This window comes from Chamaea fasciata, unplaced genomic scaffold, assembly GCF_029207755.1.
Source record: "Chamaea fasciata isolate MVZ Bird 193981 ecotype frontalis unplaced genomic scaffold, bChaFas1.0.hap1 SCAF_10, whole genome shotgun sequence".
In the NCBI taxonomy this organism is placed as follows: Eukaryota; Metazoa; Chordata; class Aves; order Passeriformes; family Sylviidae; genus Chamaea; species Chamaea fasciata.
In genome coordinates, this window is record NW_027094095.1 from 7,594,853 (window position 1) to 7,602,278 (window position 7,426).

The following is a 7,426-nucleotide window of genomic DNA, read 5'->3' on the forward strand; positions in this document are numbered from 1 at the left end:
GTGATTAAACATAAAAAACCCAACCAAACAAACAAAGCCCTTACATTTTAAAATGTCATTAAATCACACTTCTTCATAGATATCCACAAGCGTCAAATGAGTCCAGTAGGAGGAAACATGAGAGGCTCAAGTAAGAGTCTAATAACAAGTTAAATTCAAAATACAAGCAGCAGACTGACCTTACTGGCTAATAACAACTTTCTTTAAAAATAAAAAAAATCAAAACAAGGTACCAGATGGGGAAACCAACCAATATTCATCATTGTGTGCAGCCCCAGAAATGCTGTATCTATAATATGAAAAGATAACAGACCATATGCACTCCAAAAATTAACCAAAATAAAAGGCTGCTAATTCACTTCATTTTCATTTAACTGGGCCCATCCTCTGAGCTTTAATTTGCAGGCACTGAAGGTGAAACTCGAGCTGCTGATCTTAATCATTGTTGTGTGCACAGCACGATTTATGATTATACAAGTTTTTGGAGAAACAAAGATGATAATTAAAAAAATATGGTGATACAACTTGCATATTATGCAGAGGGAAATATTACAGTGGGAACAAGGAGCAAGGGTATCAGAAGTCCTTGGTTCTGTCATTTGTAACCTGTTTAAAATGAGGTTTTGGGAAAAATTATAAACAAATCTTTTGAAGTCCTGACAGCTGCTTAATCCTGCAGGGAAGTTGTGCTTGCAAAGGTATGGAGACAGGAGGGAAAGCAATTAATATGGACGTAGGCATGAATGCAGCTAAAGCTGGAGCAATGGGGGGGAGTTGGGATTCTGAAGGATTGGTTTGGAGTGCAGGGGGGAGCCAGCATTGCCTTCAGCAGTGTGTCCCTATCACTGTCCTGTCCCTGTCACTGTCCTGTCCCTGTCATCCCTCTGGGATGGGGGAGCAAGGTCGGTGCTGCTCACCCGAGCATGGCCCAAACTGCCACTTTGGGTACTGTGGAACTATAAAATCATGGAAAATGCTGAGCTGGAAGGGACCCACCAGGATCATCAAGTCCTCAGCTCCTGGCCCTGCACAGACACCCCAACAATCCCACCCTGTGCATTCCTGAGAGCATTGTCCAAACACTCGTGGAGCTCTGGCAGCCTTGGAGCTGTGCCCATTCCCTGGGGAAGCACCCTCTGGGGAAGAACCTTTCCCTGATCTCCAGCCTGACCCTGCCCTGGAACAGCTCCAGCCGTTCCCTGGGTGCTGTCCCTGTTACAGGGAGCAGAGATTGGAGCAGCCCCTCGGGAGGAGCTGCAGACCCTGCTGAGCTCTGCCCTCAGCCTCCTCTGCTCCAGCTGAACAAGCCAAGTGCCCTCAGCTGCTCCTCATTTGTCCCCTCCAGACTCTGCACCATCCTCGGGTCCCACCTGTGGACTCTCTCCAACAGCTTCAGTTCTTTCTCATATTGTGGTACCCAAGGCTGGTATGAGACCTTGGTTTTGCACTGATGCTTTTTCTCATGTTTGCATCCTTCTGCTCTGGTCCAGCAATTAAACATCCCATCCACTTCTTTGTGGGCACATTTCCCCCAGGGTGACCTCCTGGGCTCAGACACTGAACCCACAGTGAGAGAGAGCAGATTCATTGGAGGAGCTGAGCGGGAGGAATCTGTCTCTGCTCCACTTGCCAGTGTTTCCAGACAGGATTTCAGTCATGCCTGCATGTCAGCAGCCTTCCTGGGGATTCTCTAAAGAGCCTATCAAGCTGACCACCTCAGACAGGCAGGGCCAGGGCCTCTCTGCTCTCCAATTCCAATGAGCTGTGCTTAATGCAGCATCTGCCTTGTCTGTCTTCTGCCTGCCCATGTATTAACACACAGCTTTGTGCCGCTCCCTGGGGCTCTCAAGCATATAATAAATAGAGTTCCAGCTCGCTGGAACCTCCTGCAGCAGCTGAGATTGTGATTTGTTTTGCTGTGACTGCTCACTTGGAAGTTCCTGGCTTTGGCAGGACGGCAGAAGTATCCACAGTTGAACACACATGCTTGGGAATTGGGTGGTGCTCCAACATTCTCCTGCTAAAGCTGGAAGAGGAGCACCCTGGCTGAGCAGCCCTCCCGGGGCAGGCAAAGATCCTGGGGGGAGTTTCAAGCCTGGGGGAAAAGGATGGAGGACACAGGTGCATGCAGAGGATATAGGTTCCCTTCCTACTGGTCTGCAGTATTCTGCCACTTGGTAGCAGAAAACAACAAGGGAAAGCTTCCCTTCCCTTCCCTTCCCTTCCCTTCCCTTCCCTTCCCTTCCCTTCCCTTCCCTTCCCTTCCCTTCCCTTCCCTTCCCTTCCCTTCCCTTCCCTTCCCTTCCCTTCCCTTCCCTTCCCTTCCCTTCCCTTCCCAGGATTATGGTAGTGAATATTGCTTGAAATAAGAACATTTATGCTGATCGTTATCTGTAATCTTGAAATAAACTGCTGTAAACAACAGCCAGGTTGTTTCCAAAGTGACTTCCTCAAGTATCTTGCTCCATTATCAAAAAAAAAAAAAAAAAAAAATCGATCTTGTGCTGCATCTACTACTCAGCAGAGAGACTTATGGCACCTCATGGCTTTATTCAGACATTTGTGCCAGTGACACCTGCAGCAAAGTGTGGGTGAGAGATCTCTTCCATCCAAAATACCACGGAAAGGCTTGGGTTGGAAGGGAACTTAAAGATCATCTCGTTCCAAAGGTGTAGGGGGAGGAGGAGGTGAGACAGGATCTCTGGCAGACACACTGTTCTCCCAGCAGCTTTTTCCTCAGGGCAATCCAAGCTACCAAACCAAGCAACACCCCCACTGGGACACAAAAAATAAACCCAGGGTGCCAGCCTGTGTTTCTTGGCTCGTTTTAACTTGGAGAACAGACATCACAATGTATGGGTGAGATGAAACCTACGGTGTCTACCAAGTGCAAAATTAGATAAGTGGTGTCTCCTGGGTAAGAAGAGGAGTGTCACAGCCTCCTCTCTCACTGGAATTTAACATAAAGGAGCCTCACTAAGTTCTCATGGGGAAAAATCCAGCCTGGAGCTACAACCCCTGGCCACTGCAGGTTTTTCTTTCCAGCACGCTGGTGCCTGCTAGGAGCTGTGGGTTGTACAGAAAGCTCAGCACCCCCAAGCCCAGCTCCTGCCATACGTGGCTTTTCAGGATCTACAATCCTTTACAGACTCCAGAGCCCACAGTCCAAGCTAAGAAAGGCTGCTCCATCCAACACCTGTCTCCACATAGCTTAGGGGGAAAGTTGATGGATATCTCCTCATCTTGCTCCCGAAGTCATTAGGAGCTGTGAAGATCAGTTTAGCACATACTCATTTTGGAAAGTCATCAGGGACCCGCTGGTGGGGTTATTACTCCGTACAGCCAGCCCTTGCTGCTGGTGCTGCTTCTTTTCCTCTCCAGGAAGTTAAATCTGCTCCCTGGGCACTCCAACAAATACAAAGGGAACACCATTCCCTCCCACCAGAATCTACCCTCTTGTTTCCAGCTGCCTACGACAGTTAAAGCAAAAACCTGTAAGAGGAAATCCAGCACAAACAAACCAAAGCTGAAAATCCGGGAAAGCAAATGTGACACACCCACAAGCCAGAGGGGTTGGCAGACAGGAAACAGCCCCACTCTGTCACGTTAACGAGTCATTCACTCCAAATCCCTGCTCTGACAGGTGATCTCCTTTTTCCTCCTGCTCCTCCTCTCCCTGGAAAAGCCCCCGAGCAGAGTGACTGCCAATCTCCAACATTCTTGTGATGCAGTTAATGAAACGATCCTTCTCTTCAGAGAGAGGAATCCTGGTGAAAACACACTGTTCTGCTTTTGTGTTCATTCAAGTGTTCCGTGCTGGCTTTGCCTCTGGCTCGGGAGACTTGGATATGGTTCCTGAGCCATTTCTTTTGGGATTGAGCACCCACAACAACCACAGGCACAGGAGCAGCTGCTGCTCCCCCCAGGAGAGAGAAATCCTCTCTGTAGCTGTGGATTCTTGCCTGCCATCACCCCCTGAGCCCACCTGAGATCCACTGCAATCGTTGGACAAATATCCTCATCCCAACAATCTATGCATGGCGAACAAAACAGGTCTATCAAAGACCAAAACTTCTAAAGCAGCAGCATGGATTTGAGACCTGCTTTATTTCCCTTGCCTCAGGCCTTTTCATGAGGGTTTTCTCGTTAGAGGGACATGGCTGGGGCTTCTTGTGCACAGTTTAAAGGAAAGTGAACATCACTGAAGCCACTGCAGTTGTGTTATCTCCTCCCCAACCAGGGCTATTTTATTTATATTTAGGGCCATCACCTAAAAGCTTTGCAAGCTAAAATAAAAGTGGCTTGGAAGGAGTTGTGAGATTTGCTGTGAAAAGGCAGCTTGAAAATAGATCCTGGCTGAAAGGAAAACCTCTCCTGGGGAAACTTTTCATGTCCTGATGTGAAACAAACCCACAGGTTTGCTTTCAGTGCCTGCTGAGCTCTGGCAGGCATTGTGGGTGTTAAAGATCCTGGTGTCACACAAAACCCTCTGACGGTGGGAAAGGGGCCTGGCCACTCCCTGAGAAGCCATCTTTCCACAGGAGAAAAAAAAAAGGTGACCAGAGGGGACAGTGCCTCGCTAAAAAGGACTTCCCAGTTGCAGCCCCCCAAGTGACAATGGGTCCTTTTAATCAACGTGTCTTTAAAACCTTTCCCATCTGCTCCCACCAGTGCCACAGCACAGGCAAAATTTCAGGACTTCCCAGCTCAGAATTCCCATTTACTACCTCAAAAATCTGTCGTGTCCAATACTCTTCCCAGATTTTTTCCACCCTGGAGCTGCTCTTTGGGAGCTGCATTTTTTCCTTCTCAGCCACTCTCACAGCAGCACAGAGGGATCAAGGTCTGGATTTTGCCTGCTCCCATCTTCCCATTCCTCAGCTTTTCCATGTGCTGGACTGAGGGGATCTGAGCCAACCGTGATGGATCCCATGTGGGAGCTTCCTGAGTGGCTCACACCAGAGCAAAAGCCATCAAACCCCAAAAGAGCACCGAAGTTTGAAAGAGAGAAAACCACTTTCTCAAGCAATTTATTTCCCAGTCCTTTCAGAGCCACCTTATTTCAGGTGCATTTGACACCCTCCTTGTCCTCTGCAGAAGGTGCAAAATGTGTCAGGAGAGAGAGAAAAAAAAAAAGGGGGAAAAACCAATTTGCTCTAACTTCATTTCTGCAAGGGTCATTTGCTGAGTGGAATATTATTGGAAAAGGCCCCCTGTTGGAAATGCAGGCACGTGGGCCATTTACAAGTCATTTCAACCCATTCATGAAGCACTGCTTCAGGTCACAGGTGGCTTCTGGGCACTGATTCCTACCATTACATTTTTTCAGTCCTTTTCTCAAGAAATATGAAAGCCAAACTGCTGACATTCAGAGCTTCCTACTCAGATATATATTTGCCAGGGGGAAAAAAAAAAAAAAAAAAAGAAAAAAAAAGCAACTCTGTGTGGTTTAATCACTAAACAAAGACATAAAAAGTTACTTACCCACCAGAGGATTGTTTTATCCTGTTAGATCTGTGGGAACACATTCATATTTCTTTTTCCTGTGTAAATCACATGGAAAAGTTAATGTTTCTGTGTTGGTCCAAAAGGGATGTTTTGCATGTTTCCCCTTTAATTCCCCAAATTCTTAATGTCTTAACATGAAAAGAAGTGATTTCTTAACAAAATCAAAATTTCCTTCAGGGAAGATCTTGTTTCCATACGACACACCTATTAATTAATAAAGAGGTTTTCCTCCATGAAAAACCAACTGGTTTGACCCTAAATTCCTTTCCAGCCTTTAGAGGCTGTTACAGGTGGAGGCAGGGAAGGGAATGGGTTGGAAGGGAACTGGTTGGAAGGGAAGAACCAACAGCATGAATTGCTGCATTCTCCCTTTTCTTCCCCCATCCCCAGCTTGCCTTTGTTGTGTGTCCACACAAACCAAACCTTGGATGAAACGGCCCTCAGAAATCCTTGGACAAAAAGTCAACTGGCATCAGATCCCAGAAACTTCTTCATGAGTTCAGGAGGTCAAACTCTGCTCTGCTGTTCCAGCACCTCATTGTCCCAATCCCTCCCCGATGGCAAAGGGCTGTGCCAAGGGGTTGGGACCTGTGCCAAAGCCACCCCTGTGGCTTTCATGGGGCAGGAGGAACCACCACCACAGGCTCCTCTCCTCTCCACTCCACTCCTCTCCTCATCCTCCCACACCCCTCCTCTCCTCTCCTCTCCGCTCCTCTCCTCACCTCTCCACTCCTCTCCTCTCCTCTCCTCTCACTCTCCTCCCTCTCCTCTCCTCTCCTCTCCTCTCCTCTCCTCTCCTCTCCTCTCCCTCTCCTCTCCTCTCCTCTCCTCCTCCTCTCCTCTCCTCTCCTCTCCTCTCCTCTCCTCTCCCTCCTCTCCTCTCCTCTCCTCTCCTCTCCTCTCCTTCCTCTCTCCTCTCCTCTCCTCTCCTCTCCTCTCCTCTCCTCTCCTCTCCTCTCCTCTCCTCTCACTCTCCTCTCCTTCCTCTCTTCTCCTCTCTCTTCTCTCTCTTCTCTCTCTTCTCTCTCTTCTCTCTCTTCTCTCTCTTCTCTCTCTTCTCTCTCTTCTCTCTCTTCTCTCTCTTCTCTCTCTTCTCTCTCTTCTCTCTCTTCATTGTTTGCTGTACTTTATTAAAAAAAGGAAACCTTTCTGGAGTGATTTAAGGGTGCTTATAATAACTCCTCACAAAGTTGGGGGCCACATTTCATTTAGCTCTGAAATATAAAAAGAAGCTTGTTTACCCTTTTTCCATTGGAATCAAATATACCCTGTTTCCATGGCAACTCCAACACTTCCCAGCTCTAACTGTTGCACAGGCAGGAAGTGTTTAACCCTTGGAAGTGTGTGGATCTGAATCTACTGGAATCAACACCAAAATAATTACCCTTCATTGCATTGTCAGGCTGCCTCTGACAAAGGATGGTGCAGGTGTTTTTGTCCTGTTTTGTGAAAAATATCCTGCCCAGTATTGTGGCTTTATTAATTTATGTGAGGAAGAAAAGCAAGGGGTCATTGGTGTGCCTGGATTTATGGCCAGGGTCATGCTTCAGTGATTAAAAAAATGTTTCAGCATCAAGAACTTGCAGTGCTAAACCTCCAAGTCTAATAATTTAATTTAAAACAAGTGGGATCTTTAACAAAGCTCATGAGGAAAAGTTTATTTTTACAATAGCTTGATATCACACAAGCCCCAGGTTGGAACCTGCCATACCTGGTACTCACAGTGTGGTCACCTCCCTGCCAAGTGTCCATACTGTCAGAATATCTTCATAAAAAGGTATGACATCTTCATAAAAAAGATTCTCCTTTTCTTACTTCTTCTGCCTCCCACCCATTCCCTCCACACAACCTTGTACTTTCACAGCTGGACCTGAAGCAGCTCCTGGGAAATTCCCCTTCCTTCTCATTGAAATTCACC